This window comes from Ovis canadensis, chromosome 1 (genome assembly GCF_042477335.2).
Source record: "Ovis canadensis isolate MfBH-ARS-UI-01 breed Bighorn chromosome 1, ARS-UI_OviCan_v2, whole genome shotgun sequence".
NCBI lineage: Eukaryota > Metazoa > Chordata > Mammalia > Artiodactyla > Bovidae > Ovis > Ovis canadensis.
The window spans coordinates 195653401-195668816 of NC_091245.1; the positions used below are offsets into that span (position 1 = coordinate 195653401).

The 15416-nt window shown below is 48.8% G+C and overlaps 1 protein-coding gene across 1 annotated transcript in view; it reads left to right on the plus strand.

Moving 5' to 3' along the window:
- Nucleotides 1-15416, plus strand: part of XXYLT1 (xyloside xylosyltransferase 1) — a 180344-nt gene that overhangs the window by 109227 nt on the left and 55701 nt on the right. The window lies entirely within an intron of this gene.

Consider the following 15416-nt stretch of genomic DNA (forward strand, 5'->3'; position numbering starts at 1 on the left):
ACATCAGCTCTTGCGTCACCTTGGGCAGTGTGAGTCCTCTGGCACTACTGAATCAGTAAGATCCGTGGCATGGTGCCTGACACACGTCATGGGAAGAATGAGTGAGGAAATGAGAGGGCAGATGGGCGGGGCCAGGTTGCATGCTCACTTTGGGCTGTGCAGTCCAGGTGCCAGGCACACAGTAGATTTTAACTGAATACATGACATTGTTTAATAAGAGGGGACTTTCTGAACAATGTGTTAACCAGTTCTTAAGTACAAGTCCATAGGCCCGTCGCTGGTGTTTTTATAGAAATCGCTTTTATTTTCTTTTTAGAGACACTCCGTGGCATTGTTATTCTCAGTTTTTATTGGGTTCATCCTGTGTGAACCACAAGATTAGGAGCTTTGAGGAATTATGAGGTCGGTCACATGGTTCCTGCTTTCAAGGAGATCATAATGTGAGGGAGATGGGCGGTTGGAATTCAGTAAAGACTCAAACATCCAAAATGCAAACTCCAAGTTGCTGCTGCTGTTTAGAGGTTTCCCTTGGATGAGCCTCAGAGAAGCTTTACTGTAGGGACTGGGAACTTTACTTTGCGCCCGTGTCAGCCTCAGTGTAACAGTCTGCTGTCAGAATTCTAAGGCGTGTGTGTGTGCGTGTGATGTTTCTGTCTTTCTTCTGAAAGGTCTCTTGGGAGGGCACTGGGGTTTGCTGTGCAGGTATAGCCTCCAGGAAGCATGTTTAGATGGACCTGGCCTTGTTTGCAGACGGAAAACTCCCTGGCAGGCTATGGCCGTGGGCCTGGCTGAGCAGGAGGGAGAAACTCGACCCTGTGCTCCAGAAGCTGGCAGCCTCATTGGCAGGACCACCACCCTGGATGGCTCCTCTGGGGGCCCTGCTTGGCAGAGGCCCAGCAAAGGATGACAGGCTGGGAGGACTGTCCTTCTTTGCATTACTATTTGTTTCTTTTGCCAGATAAACATCTTCTTGAGAAATCCTCCTTTGTAATCCAGGCAGCAAAAAAAGACTTATCTGTAAGCATCTTCCTGGGGAAAAAAGGCAAAATAGCATAGCTGATTCATGGTGACACACGTACAAGAGGGACTTTCTGTGACAAACAGTGTGTGAAAAGGGCTGAGTGAGGCGTGACTGGCTCCACGTGAGGGGAATTTCAGTATGGCTCCACAGCCACCTTGGGCACACATTTCAGCCACATGACTACATTTCTGCAGGTGGTTGAAATGGATAGTCAGCCCTGAGGCCCTCTGCCTCGAAGTTGACTGCAGAATTGATACTGCAGAAATATCAGGTATTTCACCTGGACAGGAGTTTAGAATGAACCTCTTAGCTCCTACCGTTGCATTGGGTGACTATGGGCCATTAACTGTTAATCATAGAGCATTCCTATGATCTTTTGTTTGGAGGCGGGCAGAATTGACCCCCCACATCCAGGAGCTACCCATAGGAGCACTTTGATCCAGGGACCTAGCCATCCCCAGCATTCCTGTCTTCAAGATTTTTTCTATCACTGTTTGTAAAAGAAGATGCAAGGAACCAGAATTGCTTCCCATATAAAAATCTACCTGTCCATGCCTCTATAGTGAACACTCATTACGAGGCTTGCTGTCCAGATGGGCTTCAGAAATGTGAGGTCAGGGAGCTGCTCATGGGGCTTCATTACTATCAGACAGTGTGGAGTGAGTGCCAGTCCATTAGGCTACTTCTCTGGTTCCCCTTGCTCCCCCTTGGCCCTGTAAGGAAACACTGCCTCCCTCAATAAATGAAGCCCAGGGTCTGCACACAGTATAAGCAAGGGAAACCCTTCCCTAACTGCTAGGACCATCTTATCTCATTGGATCCAAGAATCATGAACTTGGAACTGTAAAGAAAGGAATATAATTCTAGTGCTCTAACTTGGCTCAGCAGTGAATGAGATTTTCATGTTCCTAATAATGTGACTATCGTTCATTGGTATTCAGCTCTCAACATGGAAGATAGTGTCTAAGCATGGTAAAAGTGTAAAGGGGAATCATATTTTGTTTTTAGAAAGAATGACTGGAGCTGAAGCAGAGGTGGTGCATTTCTTCCACCTCTTCCTTCCTGCCAAGATGTCAGCAGAGTTTGGGTAGAGCACAGTGTGATCTTGGTCCTTCGGGCCACCTCTCTACTCACACCTCACATCCTCTCAGCTGCTTTCAGAGGTTAAAGGCATCATACAGATCAGTGGTCCCCAACCTTTTTGGCACTAGGGACCAGTTTTGTGAAAGACAATTGTCCCATGGCCTGGGGGTAGAGGGGGTGGTTTGGGGATGATTCAAATGCATCACATTTATTGTGCACTTTACTTCTGTTATTACATCAGCCCCACCTCAGCTCATCAGGCGTTAGATCCCAGAGGTTGGGGACTCCTGATACAGATGATCAAGCAATACATCTTGTATGAAAGGAGTATAGAGAACCTTTGAGGACTTGTTGGTGCAGAGGAGGCCACCACCCAGGAGAGAGATGTGGGTAAATGGAATACCTGGATCAGCTGCAGGTGTAGGTGCCCGGCAGCCACCTACAGGGACAGAGCAGAGGAGCCCCAGTCTCCAGTCCACGTGCCATGTCACATTTGGGATCAGATACTGAGTGGTTTTTATTTTAAAACGAGAGAACGTCTGATTAGGCTCTCAAAAGCAAAGAGGATCATCTAGTTAATGTAACATCTTGTAACAGGCACAAGAACCATTTGTGATTCAGGAACTCAGGATCTAGCCTGTAGCAGTGTAATTTCAGGTAATGCCTCCAGGAAGTAATACAAGGTTTTGAGGGTTTAAAAATGGATTGTGGCACAAAAAGATGGAGAACAGTTGATGGAACACCCATCTGCGTCCTGGTTCTTAACTGGTGTTTTTGATGATCTTGTTTATTTTGCATGAATATGAGCCCAGTGTTGCCAGGTGTTTGAATTTTTTTCCCCCAAGAAAAGCCATAAATCTATGTTGTTAATATATATAAGAGTTCCTGATTTTAAAATAGTGGTGATTAAGTCTGCTGGCCAAAAAACTCCAAATGGTACACCAGATTCAGCTCAAGAACTCCCAGTTTGAGACTTTGAGTCTGAAAGTTCATTGAGGCAAAAACTGAATGCCTCTTTTGGTCAGCCTGGACCATCCCAAGGTTTTGGTTATCGGCTGATCCTTGGATACAGACAGTTTTGGGGTGCTCAGACTTTTTCTCAAATGTTTTCTGTCTTTACCTGAAATAGTTGATTTTTGTTGATAATTCAGTATTCCATCAAATGATTTTCCAACTAACTTCACACTTACATAATCATAAAATGCCAGGGCCAAGCATAATTCTTATCCAGAAATGTAATTTGGGAAGAAAACAAAAAGATTCCCAGACTTCCATTTATCAGAGTGGGCAACAAATTTAATGTGTATGAGAAAAATCTTTGAACTCCTCTCAGTGTTTGAAGGTGCTTTTAAGAAATGAAAGGTCTAGATGGGGAGGAAAGGAGGAGAGAAGCCCAAGGCAAGAGGGAAGGGGGAGAGGCATGGAGTCATGTGGCAGCTGCACGTTCACTGCTTCCATCCACCATCCTGCCTGTTCAGTGCTACCTCATGAACAAGCCAGGGAAGTGCTGGCCCATGGATACCCGGGTCCCAGGCCTTGCTGTCTGCACAGGCATAGGAGTGAGGATGTTGGGATGCTGTCAACACACGCAGAGTGACCTCCCTGATGGCCCATCTGAAGTCAAATAGTCCTATTTTTCCTGGACAATAGATTGGTTTCCCCTTCTGTACAACTATTTAGATGTCCTCCTTTTTCAGTTGACTAACAGAAACAGATGGTGATTGCAGCCATGAAATTAAAAGATGCTTACTCCTTGGAAGGAAAGTTATGACCAACCTAGACAGCATATTAAAAAGCAGAGACATTGCTTTGTCAACAAAGTTCTGTCTAGTCAAGGCTATGGTTTTTCCAGCAGTCATGTTTGGATGTGAGAGTTGGACTATAAAGAAAGCTGAGCGCCAAAGAATTGATGCTTTTGAACTGTGATGTTGGAGAAGATTCTTGAGAGTCCCTTCGACTGCAAGGAGATCCAACCAGTCCATCCTAAAGGAGATCAGTCCTGGGTGTTCACTGGGAGGACAGATGTTGAAGCTGAAACTCCAGTACTTTGGCCACCTGATGCGAAGTGCTGACTCATTGGAGAAGATCCTGATGCTGGGAAGGATTGAAGGCAGGAGGAGAAGGGGATGACAGAGGATGAGGTGGCTGGATGGCATCACTGACTCGATGGACATGGGTTTGGGTGGACTCTGGGAGTTGGTGATGGACAGGGAGGCCTGGCGTGCTGCGATTCATGGGGTCGCAAAGAGTCGGACACGACTGAGCGGCTGAACTGAACAGAAACCTTAGAGCCAAGCTTGGGTACACCTGAATCTTGTGACTGTCTGTAGAATGCCTGCTGGTGTTTTTGCTAGCTTAAATAAGTTCTTCCACAACAAGATGAGGGGTGGTCAGATTTAAAGGGAAGAAGGAGAGGAAGCTGGATGGAGCCTGGATTAGTCTCCACTTTCTAGATCTGGCCGCCTGCTGTAATGAAAGATAAACATCGTGAGAAGTAGTCCTGGAGGAAGTGCGGTGTGGGCGGGGTGGCCATTTAACTTTCCATTAAACGATTGTTTGAGCTGGAACACTTAGAGAGCGAAGAGGGGATGCTGTTAATAAGCATGCCAGGACCACAAGGGTGAACCAGACCTGTCTTGGGCCACCCAAGGGTGTGTAATCACCCTCAGCTCAAGGCAGCAGGGCAGGGAAGGATGGAAGGACAAAGGCTGGGTCAGGGATGAGGCAGGGGAAGGAAGCTGTGAGAGCCTGATGTATTCAGGGTCAGAAATACTGCTGAGCTTGGCATTGCACAGGGATTCATCATTTGTTAGGACCAGGAAGGGGATGTTGGGCAGTTCTGGGGTCCAGAATTCAGCTTTTGACTGGACTTCCAAGGTGCAGGGTGAAGGCAGCTCTTCCCACTGAATGCATCTTACCAGGCCCCCCCTCCCCCCGCCCCCTGCGGCTCCTGGCTTTCTGTGTCAGTGTGGGACCTGTGGTTGGGTTTTGTTGAATGGGGGGATTGGGCGTCTCTGTTGGGTGGGCTCAAACTGTGTAGTCCCTGACTTGAGAACTGACCACTGGATGTGGAGGCGTGGTGGTGGTTTAGTTGCTAGGTCGTGTCTGACCTTTGCAATCCCATGGACTGAGGCCCACCAGGCTCCTCTGTCCACTGGGATTTGGCCATAATTCCATGTGGAAGGAGTCAAGAAAAATATGAAGGTGAGGTGGCTGCCTCTGAAAAGCGTAGATGCTTTGTTTTCACCGTTATTCCCAAGAACTGTTTTTAGTGCATGCCCGTTGCACATCAGAATTCCACCAGGGCTGCTCCCTTTCAGCCTGAGACTGGAAAAGGCTGCCCCTGTGCTTCTGTGCACTCCAGAGGGCCTCAAGATGGGGGTCACGGGGCTTGTTTCCTGAGATGAGGGTGGAGGGCTCAGGAAATGCCACCTTCTGTCTCCTGGGTGGGCTGGTGTTCTGTCTGGAGCAGAATCAGCAGAAGCTGAGAGGGTCCTGGTCTGGGAGAAACAGGCTGGGCTGTAGGTTAAGGCAAACTCTGGGAGCTGGGGATGGGTGGAAACTCAGACTCTGTGGATTTCACAGGCCTGGCCCTGGAGTCACCCAGGATGAAGACCTTAGGCAATTAAAACAAGCTGGGCATTTCTGTCTTGGTGTATTTTTAGGAGGTGGCTCTTGTCCTCTTATCCCTGGATATCTGAGCTTATCCACGCTAACCTGGTGATAATAGTTTAGCTCTGAAGGACTCCACAGGAATCGGTTGAGGGCCTGCCCCACACCAGGCTCAGTGGGCAAGCCACAGGCCCCACCCGCAAGAGAGTGCAGTGTGGATTGCTGGCCCCCACTGCCTCTGAGGGGCTGAGCACCCTGGAAAATGTTCTGTGGTTGCATTCCCATAACTCAGAGGTTGCTTCCTTCCTTGCTTGCTTCCTTCCTGCTGCTCTGAAGGCCCTGGTCCCCTCTGCCTCGCTTCACACCACTTTCTGCCTATTAGAAGCTCCTTAGCCAGACTGTCCACTTGACTTTCAGTTTCATTTCACCCTGGACACAGTCTTTTGACTCACCGACATCTGCGTGTTTCGCAGCCAAGGACAGCCTATCGCATCCCTGTCCTCCACCGTCCCTAAGTAACCAATGACTTCACTCTCGCAAACTCTCCTACTGTATGCTAGGTGCTGTGCTAATTCTAAAGTCCAAACTCCTTAACTGGCCACCTGGGGACCTTCTTGGTCTGCCCCTTCCCTTCTCCCTCTGCCCCCTCCACCTGTTCCCTGTACCTTTTGCACAGGAACCCTGACCCCCCACTATCTCCCAGATAGATGCTCACCTCATGTGTCACCTTTGGGGATGCTGTTCCCTCAGCCTAGCACACTCTCCCTCCATCCTGCTCTTCTGTTTGCTCTGCTTATCCTTTGAGGCCCCAATTTCCAGAGAGGCTCTGAGGGCCTCCTTGGTCCCAGCTATAACTCCCACTCCTCAGCACTAGCTGCCCTGAGTTATGAGCAACAGCTCATAACTCGGCAGCCAGATGCTTCCTGTGTGTGTGTCCCCCGACAAGGCTGTGAACTCTGAGGACAGAGCACTTGGCTGATAAAACGTTAACAAAAACATTAGCATCCTCTCTCCCCGTCTCACAAGTACAGTTGGGAAGCCTTGAACTGAAACCAGATCTCGAGCCATTATCCAACTCTGGTTCTCTGAGAACAACCTGGAGTTTTAAGACTTGGTTATTATTTTCAAATAATGACAGGAATGATCAAGAGGAAGTCAAAGGGACTGAACTTTAGCCATAGGGATAAAACCAAATCACTTGATTTTCTGGGAATATACATACTCTCATTGGATTGTGAACATAGATTAGAATGTTGGGAAATTATCTGTTAGACAGAGCTGGGTAGACTGCTGGGTCTACCACTCACTACTTATATAACTTTGCATAATATATTAAAACCTTTTAAAGCCTCGGTTTCCTCATCTGTGAAATGAGGATATGCCCAACTTATTCCTTATAGAGTGACTTCTGCTCCCTGCACCATGGCATATTTGACCTACGTGATTCACCTGTGACAATACAGATAAAAGCATCACTGGCCTCGTGCTGTGGGTGCTCAGTGAACAGTTTAGAATGATGTCATATACACATCACACAACTCCAGGCGCAGAGGCCCTCCGTGAACGACTTGCTTTCCCCTCTTCCCCCACCCCATCCTACACAATCCACACCTTTCCTTGGTGCTAGTCAGTAGTCAACAGTGTCCCCAGAGCTCAGAGGGGCTGCTGAGTGTGGGAGGTGGGGCCGCCTTTTGGAGCCAGAAGGACTTTGTCTGGGCTTGGAAGGGCAGCAGGCTGTGCAGGAAGAGACTGCATCCTGCCTGACACGAAGCTGCCACTGGCCTTTTTCTCTTCACAGCCTTTGAGGTTCCAGGCCAGTTGCATGCCCTTGGCCAGAATGAAAAACATGACTTTACTTTTCCTGTCCATGAGCCAGAAGATCAGTGTGGAAAGCCCAATGGCAAAGGGGCAGAAACTGGTCAGGTTGGAGCTGACTGTGAGCGGCCATCTGTGTTTTGTAAATTTCAGACTGAAAATAGCTCACAGCATACAATGCCAAGGGTTTTTGAGGTACCAGTATCAAAGCAGTTCAAGCTTCTCCTTGTTGTGTGCTTATCCCTGCATGCCAGTTGACCCTGGTGCCCCTAAAGGAGGCGAGATGGCAGATGCAGGCGTGGTCTCTGTGGTTCGTGGGCACTGTGGTCTGGCATAACCATGAAGCAAAGCCTGAGCGTATGGGACTTGACCAACTTGAAGTCTGTCCACGTCCTTCTACATACTTGTTCTCTGGGGTCACGTCTCAGTTTGAGAACCTGTCTTCTACATCCAGACTCACGTGATGGTCTGACCATCTCACACCACTTTTGTTCCAGAGGCAGAGAATACGCTCTTTACTGCCTCGGGTTTCCACTTGGTCCTTTCTCGTCTCAGCCCTTAGACAAACGTGCCATCACCTTACCAGCAACTCAGGTTCTGCTGTGAGCTTCCCGCTGCAGCTTCTTGGTGCCTGCCAAGGTGGTTGGAACGGCACTGCAGTCCCTTAGTCTTGAGCAGGGTTCAGCTATTTCCAGATTGGCTTCGTATCTGCTCCTTATACTAATTCAGCAAAGTAGGAAAGGAGATAGTTTATGCCAGTTTTGCAAAGAGACTGATTTGGGGATGGACTGTGTAAAGAAATCTGCCTGCAATGTGGGAGACCAGGCTTCCATTCCTGTGTTGGGAAGATCCTCTGAAGAAGGGAATGACAGCCCACTCCAGTATTCTTGCTGGGAAAATCCCATAGACGGGAATCTGGCAGGCTACAGTCCAGGGGGTTGCAAAGAGGTGGACATGATTGAGAGCCTAACACACACTAGATTTGCCTAGGGTCACTCAGTCACTTGGTCAGGAGTAGAACTCAGGTCCCTCTGCTCTGTGCTTGAGGTCCAGGTTGATGGTTCTTGGCTCTTGCCCTCTGTTTAGTGAAATGTGAGGCGGAGGATCTGGAGAGGTTTTGCAGCCTCATGCTCAGCACCTCCAGCCTTTTTAGGATTTACAGCATATACAATTGCCCTGTCCCTCCACCTACATGTAGCCCCAGGTTCCAAAATTATGATTCAGCCAACCACAGGTCAAAAAAAAACCCCAGAAATTCTCAAAAGCAAAACTTGAATTTGCCGCATACTGGCAACTATTTGCATTGTATTTACAACTATTTACATAGTATTTTCATCGTGTTTGGTATGTTAGTAATCTAGAGATGATTTAAAGTATATAGGAGGATATATGTTGGTTATATGCAAATACTACTTCAGTTTCTGTGAAGAACTTGAGCATCCACAGATTTTGTATTTCTAGGAGGTCCTGGCACCAACTCCTCACAGATACCCAGGAAAGACTGTACTGACTTGTATGTTAAAGACAATCACTGTCTTTCCGTTAGAACGTTTTAGAGTTCCTTAGTGTTTGAACCCTGTGCAAACTGCCCTCCCACCTCTGTCCACAGTTGTATCTGGCAAAGCCTGGATTTCTACTCTGACCTGTACAGATCCCTCCAGCAAAAATGGTTTTTATCATTTTTCCTCACAGCACAGTGAGATCCCTGGTGATGGGTGCTGTGATGAGTGTGTAATTATAGAGTCTTGTGGATGGCTGTTCTCAGTCTGTTTCTTGGGATTTTTCATTTTGGGGGAATCTCAGTGGTGCAGGTTTTAGTGTGAATTGTGTCCAGTCAGGCCACTCATAGCATTCATACCAGAGAGGGAGTGTTTTTAATAACTAGAAGGCCTGAGCATCATTTTCATGACAATCTGCAGCTTGACTTGGATTAAATTTCTCTTACTGTTTGGGAAGCTTTAGAGCATTTTCCTTTCTTCTTTCTTTCCTCTCCTGACCCCATCCATCCATTTCTTATCCACGACCCATCTAAAATGATAAGAAAGATTAACTGTGGGTGTCTTTGATGAGTTTCAGTATCTACCCATTAACTTAAAGAAATCCCATCCCGCTCTTTACTGCAAGAGCATCTTGTTTCTGCCATAGTGCCTTTCCCATGAGCCCTGAGCCTTGGAGTCTGTGTGCTGAGCCAGCCTAGGTGTGGAGGTGCTCAGCATGTCGCTGGTTCTTGGAAATTGAAACCACCTGTGCTTTCCCTCCTTCCCTCCTATCTTCTTGCTGCTCTTGCACTCTCTGTCTTGCTTAACACTCCTGCCTCATCCCACTGAGTGGTTGTTGGATGAAGGGATGGAGAAAGCCTTGGGTGGCTCGAGTCAAGTCACTTCCTCTCTATTTGTCCTGGGTTCCTCCTTTGTAAACTGAGAAGGATGAATTGAAGTGACTTTCCTGATTCGAACAGACAATTATAGACTCTGTTAAAATAATCAGAGAATCTCAGGCATAGAAGAAACATTTGAAGGCATCTTTTAACTTCCCTGTGGAGCATGCCTGACTTATTAGGTCTCAGCTTGATTACCTCCCATGATGGGGAACTTGCCGCTTCCAAAGCAGCCCATTATTTTATTGTTGGCTAAGTTCATAGGAATGTTTTGCTGTATATTAAATTTAAAGAAAAATCTGCTTCCCTGTAGTTTCCATCTCTTGTCCTCACTTCTGTACTCTGGGGTGGGCCACATGAAGATGTGTCTGTATTTGTGTTGTGTGTGTGTGTTGTGTGTGTGTGTGTGTGTGTGTATGTATGTATTCATCCCCACAGAAGTCCTTCAGATATTCAGAAAAGCTCTCATTTCCTCTGAATCATCTTTTGTGTTGCCCATATGCAGCAAGTTCAAGGTTTGCGTTTTGAAACTTTATGGTTATTTACATAGTATTTACATTGTGTTTGGTATCGTAAGTAATCTAGAGATGATTTAAAGTGTAAGAGAGGATGTGTGTCGGTTACATGCAAATACTACTCAAGGGCCTCTGCTCCCTGGAGCTTCCTGACAGCTGGATCCCATGGCCATGGGGCATTAGTCACAGCTGTGGGGGATTTCTCTTGAGCAGCTTTGAGACCATACTGCCTCTGTCATCACCTAAATATTAGCTTAAATTTTATGCTGGGATAAAAATAAACTGAGCCCCTAGACGTCTCTGGTATACATCCGGCCTCTAGAGGTTTTGAAAAGCTTGAGCTTCACACACACACACACACCGGGTTCTGGTGCAGGGCTGTTGTCCTGACTCTCAGGGCTGGGTGTCTGGCCTTCTAGGAGGTCCTGGGAGCAGGGGATCCCAGCATTTGCAGAGCAGAAGGGCCCAGCCTCTTGGGGTGGGGAAGCCGGGGTACTTCCTTCCTCTCGAAACTGGCCTGAGGGGATGCTAACAAGGCAGCAGTGTGGAGAAGTTAAGGGCACAAGCTGGCCTGGGTCTGAATCCTGGCTCCGCCACTTGCTGTCTCTGTGACCTTGAACTGGCCGCTTGACCTCACTGTGCCTGGGAGCATCATCAGCAAAACAGTGCCTGCCTTGTGGGTAGGGGCAGGGCTGTGAGCACTGAACAAGTTCATGTTTGCCCAGTGCCTAGTACAGCGCCTGGTATAAGAGCTCTGTGAGTATTTGTAAGTACGTAAAGCAGTCGTATCAAATATGCAGTCAACATGTGGTGATAGTTCACCAGGAAAATGCATCCGAGAGGCTTTAAACACCAGATCATCTCCTAGTGGTGGTTCTTCCAGCAGAGGTGATTAAAATATGGATCATTATCATTTGAGAGGCTGAAAAATCTGGTTTTCTCTGGACCAACACATTCTTTCTGAGCTGGGTGGATGCCATCTCTTATGGGACAATTTCTCCAGATGGTCTCTGGTGGCGTGTTTGCCTGCAGTCCTTATAAAACTGTCGGGTGCCTATTGGACCCACCATTTTTTCTTCTTCCTACTTTGTGAGAAAGGTCCCACCCTTCCTCTCCCTCCACAGAGCTGGCAAAGCTGTCCACCTGCAGACGTAGCTGCTGTGACTCTGGGTCGTGCAGGAAACGTTCATGTTCCACTCCTCATCACTGCCTGGCAGCCACCTTTGCATTTGGCAGGAGGTACATTTCAAGCTTCAGCTGCCTCTCTCTCCCCATTTCAGGCTCCTTAGTCTGCCTTATTCCTTGTCTTCATCGTCCTTGTTCCACCAGGCTCCAGAGACCATGCTGGTGTGAACACCTGCCCATCACCTCCACCCCAAAAAAGGTCTTTCTGGAAAGATGCTGTATGATTCTATTTTTCTAGGACTCAGTTAACTGGAGGATTCGGTAGCTACTTCTGCTTTTGTTAAATGAGCAGATCCAGTTTGTCAGAACATACAGTTTCGATAGAGGATTGTGTGTGGAATCAAGCACACTGCATTGTCTTCCTTCACTTTCTCCAGTGGCAGAATGAGAGTCATGTTGTGTGTCTCACAGAGTTTTTAGAAAATCTGCAGAAACCTTAAAGTGCTGTATCTCTGAAAGATTTTTGTATTATTAGACTTGAAGCCTCCAGCTTCATCGGGATCTCCTGAGTGGTGGTGTCAGCTGCAAACCTCCAAGTCAGGGAAGAACGGAAGTGTGGCGTCACTTTCTGGCTCTTCAGCACTGATTTGGTACATCAGGAAGGCTATACATCATCTCTCCAGTGAACACCAATGTCATTCATACCTCCCAAACTTCACTTTCCTCTGTTGCAGTTTAAATTCATGGTGAACAGAAACATACTATGTAATAGCAATAATTCATACTTAATGCATGTCATGTGCCAGGCACCATGCAAAATGCTTAGGTGTTTAATTTTCCCAGCTCCCTGAGGTCAGTACTATTTATGTCTCTATTTTACAGGTGAGGGAATAGAGGCCAGGAAAGGCAAAGGTCATGCCCAGGGTGTTACAGCCTGTAAATGGGGATGGCACTGCCCCAATCACTGCCCTTGTTCCCTGCGTGTGTGGCCTGGCACGGATGGGCCCTGGGTGGGGGCGTGGTGGTGGCCTTTTGACTGTCCATCCTGTATAGAAGGAATGCTCCCCTGATGATGATTCATTATGTTGGCCACCTGCAAGGGGATCAGTGTTTCTGGGAGGATGACAAGGAAGCTTCATGTCTGGTGCTGTTGGGTCTGTTTAGATAGGCACTGGCTGTGTGCCCCTAAGAATCAGCTGCCCGGCATCGGGTTTTACAGCTGCCCCCTTGCTGAACTATGGGGGAGGTCGCCCTCTTACCTGGGGCCCCAGGGTTGAGCCCTGGGCTTGGTCTGACACCCTGACCCTGGAGTGTGTGGTCACCTTTTGGCTGTGGTTCGATTAATTGCTGTTGTTCAGTCGTTCAGTTTACGTCCGACTCTTTGTGATCCCGTTAAATGTAGCCCACCAGGCTCTCATGTCCATGGGATTGTCCAGGCAAGAATGCTGGAGTGGGTTGCCATTCCCTTCTCCAGGGGATCTTGCAGGCATTGAGGAGAAGGCAATGGCAACGCACTCCAATACTCTTGCCTGGCGAATCCCACGGACAGAGGAGCCTGGTAGGCTGCAGTCCGTGGGGTTGCTAGGAGTCGGACATGACTGAGCAACTTCACTTTCACTTTTCACTTTCATGCATTGGAGAAGGAAATGGCAACCCACTCCAGTATTCTTGCCTGGAGGATCCCAGGAATGGGGGAGCCTGGTGGGCTGCCGTCTATGGGGTTGCACAGAGTTGGACATGACTGAAGTGATTTAGTGGCGGCGGTAGGCATTGAACCCATGTCTCTTGCACTGGCAGGTGGATTCTTTACCACTGAACCATCTGGGAAGCCCTGTTCGATTAATACCTGCTCCTTAAAGTTGAAAGAAGAATGAAGTGGATCGCTGGTGTCTGGGGCTCTGTCAAGGCAGCACCGGGAAAGGGGTCAGATGTAGGCCAGCTGCCCTTGGGGGTGGTGAGGTTGAGGACTTGGAAGGTGGGGAAGAGGTCCTGAGGCTGACTGTAGAAAGTTTTCAGCAGCAGGAGCAGCCAGAGTGAGGGGAGAGGTGGGAAGGGGCAGGGCTGGGTTTAGGGCTGAGGCAGAGGGAGGAGCCCAGGGGCTGCATAAGAGGGGAGGGAAGTTGAAGGCAGCCAGTTTTGAAAACCTCTAATGTTTGCATCTGTGCTCATCCGCTTGCTGCGGGCTGGCCCAGGGGCCATGTGATGAGCATGTGCAGCCCTCCCAGCACATCCCTGACCCCTCTGATACTGGTCCTACTGGCTCAGGGTGCAGACATGGCCCCACAACTGCACCAGGCAGGCCTTTGGCCTGTAGCCTCCGGCTCAAAAGCTTCCACCTTGGGCCCTGTGTCTAAGTTCCAGCTGCCTCAGCCCTGTTGGGTCCTTACTTCTTCAGGACAGAGGTCCTGGCTGGCTGGTTTCCCCATCTTCCTGTCGGCCCTCCCAGGTGCTGCCCACTTGCCTGGACTTTATCACCACATATACTCACTGAGCCCCTTAGGGAGGACCAGGAGAGACAGTATCCCCATCTTACAGAATCTACCTAAGATCACAAAACTAGAAAATGGAAGCACCTGGCTTTGAGCGTAATCTGGCATTCTTTTTACTACATTGTAGCATTGCATCCTGTGCGGTGTAATTAGCCCGCTATGCCGGCCCCCTGAGAACACTTACTGTAGAATTTTGTCACCTATCTGCTGCTTTGCCTGCCCAGCCCTGCCCAGCTCAGGCTCCGAGAACAGCCTTCTCAGAAGCAGGTTCTCACCTCTCACTTTGAACCATCACTACCTCGTTGACTTAGAACCATGGGGAGGAAAGAGAGTAGGGAGAGTGTTGTATGAGTAGAGTGGGGCTTTCGGGAGTCGCATTTTCCTGCTGCAGCAGATTCCAAGCCATTCTTCATGATTGCTGATGAGTGCATTTTGCTGCAGTGGCAGAAATAGCCATGTGAGAGCAAGCCAAATGTTTTATGTCTAATTTGCTCCAGGATGGCTAGCTGCAAAGTGAAAGCCTGCCCTTGCTTGCAAGGTGCTGATGGGAATGTGGACCTAGGACTGAAAAGCCCACCTGCATAGTGGGAGATCAAGCCAGAGCTCGTGTCTTGCTGGCAGTGGCCTGCATGGCCCTTTCATGGGCCACGACCGTGTGTGTTTAGAAAGGAGTGGAGAAGGGGGTGGGAGAGACTTTCTCCAACTGGTTTGGGTTCTGATTCTGGGGTGATTGAGCCACATGGGGGTCAGAGCTTTGGCAGGTAGGATGTTTGTGCCAGGAGAGAGGCTGCTGCTCCCAGCAGTGGAGGAGGAACAGGTCAACATGAGAGAGGACATTTCTGTGACTCATTTCTGAGAGCAGGTGGCAGGGGAGGGGGCCGGATGGCATCTTGGAGAGATGTGCCTGAGCGTTCCTACCTGCAGACCTTGGCTGGCATTGCATTTGCAGGTCCTGAACTGCACAGACCCCTGGGGATCCTGCCCCCATGGGGCCCTGCCCACCTGCCTTCCTTGTGACTTGCAGGACAAAGCCACATACAATATGGTGTGAAGGCCCCTTTTGATCTCGCTTTGACTGCTCTTTTAGGCCCATTTCCCTCCTCTCCCTGCACCCTTCCCTGAAGCTGCATGCTCAGGGAGCTGTGTGTGGGTCTGGGTGCAGCTGTTTGGACTTTCAAAGGTGCTGGCCTGAGTCCAGCCCCTCCAGATTGCCTGTTGTCTCTGTTCTCCTTCTCCTCTGAGACTTTACACATGCCTGTCCTCGGTATGGCATGCCCCTCCCTGGCTCCAGCTGTTGAAATACTACTTATTTTGTAAGCTGAGCTCAGGCATAGCTACTTCCATGAAGCATGCCCTGATCACTGCATTATCCCTGAGTT